The following is a 1813-nucleotide window of genomic DNA, read 5'->3' as shown; positions in this document are numbered from 1 at the left end:
CCCACTTTCAGTTCCCTCCTTGAGTGCTTCCCTCCTTAGTTTGCATTTCTAACCCAACCCCTCTTTTAGATGCTTTTGGTGAGTATTTAAATATATTCTTCTCTCTCTCATGTGAAAACAAAGGAAACCTCTCAATCCCACACTCCCCACTTTATTGCCTAATTGCTTTTGTCGCTGAGATTCCTGAAAGATTTGTCTATACATGTTAACTGCTCTCTTTACCTTGTATCCTTTCCTGGATTGATTCATCTTTATTTTATCAAATAATAAATTCTTGTGGTTTAAAAAGTCAACCAGGATGAAAATGCTAATGCTCCCCAACAAACAGTAGTCTATCCCTACCAATATCCTCATCTCTTTTCTGAGAAAACTGCTTCAGATGTTTTTTTCTAATATCTCTAATATCTCTGCATTACTAACTAGTATGTGTATATCTTTATCCTTAGACACACAATTTTAGCCATTCCCCATTGACTTCCTATTCTAGTATTTATTTATTTATTTTTGGTGGTACTGGGGTTCCTGGAAGCCCTTATACCTCTGGGTTACACTCCCAGACCTATTTTTTTTAATATTTTTATTTGGAAACAGGGTCTCTTAAGCCAGCAAGGCTGGCTTCGAACAAGCGTGATCCTCCTGTCTCCGCCTCCCAAGTGCAGGGATTATAAGTGTGCGCCACCACGCCCAGCCTTATTCTAGTACTTTCTATCACCAGGTGTTTTTTTTTTTCCTTTTTCTTTTTTTTTTTTTTTTTTTTTTGCTACTGTGGATTGAACCCAGAGGCATCTATCTCTGAGCTATACCTCCAGCCCTATTTTTTATTCTTTATGTGGAAACAGGGTCTCACTGAGTTGTGGAGGGCCTCACTAAATAGCTGAGGCTGGCTGCAAACATGCGATCCTCCTATCTAAGCCTCCCAAGTACTGGGGTTACAAGCATGTGCCATAATGCCCATCTCTACCATCAGTTTTCAATGTGGTCATATTATAAATTTTCTATCAAAATTGAATAGCTACATGATTATCTCTATGCAAACATTATTTACATCTTTTTACATCTATTTTCCTGTTTTATTTTTGCTTGTTTCTCCTAAAATATTGCCTTATTTTCCTTTTGTTTACCTAGTTTTCTGGAAAATTACTGCTTGTTTCCCCACCTTCTGATAGTATCTCCTTAGGCTCTTTCAGAAGACCAGTAGCATTAGTTAAACTACTAATCCTTTATTCTTTTTGTCTTGGAGACATTCTTCCTGGATAAGCCTATTCTCCTGTGCCAGAGATTTTGGGGATTCTCAGCTCTAGAGGCCAGCTGACCTCGACCTGTTAGGAATTTGTTTTGAGAATGAAATGAAGCTCCTGTCTTTTTTTTTTTTTTTTCATTTTGGTGGAACCCATCCTCCAGTAGCTCCAACAGTTTAAAGAAATAGTCCCATGGCTGAGCATGGTGGTGTACTTCTACTTGGGAGGCGGAGACAGGAGGATTGCAAGTTCAAGGTCAGCCTTAGCAACTTAGACTTCAGTAATTTAGCAAGACCCTCAGCAATTTAGAGAGACACTGTCTCAAAATAAAATAGGACTGGGAGTGTATCTTGAAGGTAGAATAGGACTGAAGGTAGATCAGAGGTAGAACATACCCTCCCACCAAACTCTCCCCCCCAAAAAACCCCACAAAAGAAATGGTGCAATGTCTGAGAATGTGGTGGGCAACAGTGGTCCAATTTCTTTGTCTTCTTGTCAAAATGCTCCAGTGGGGACCAGGGTGGGGTTGTAGAGAGGGCTAAGGAGGGAAGGGGAGCATCTGCCAGGTTTCTTTC

This window comes from Muscardinus avellanarius, assembly GCF_963383645.1.
Source record: "Muscardinus avellanarius genome assembly, chromosome: 1".
Taxonomy (NCBI): domain Eukaryota; kingdom Metazoa; phylum Chordata; class Mammalia; order Rodentia; family Gliridae; genus Muscardinus; species Muscardinus avellanarius.
The sequence above is the reverse complement of the archived record's forward strand: the minus strand, read 5'-3'. Positions refer to the sequence as shown.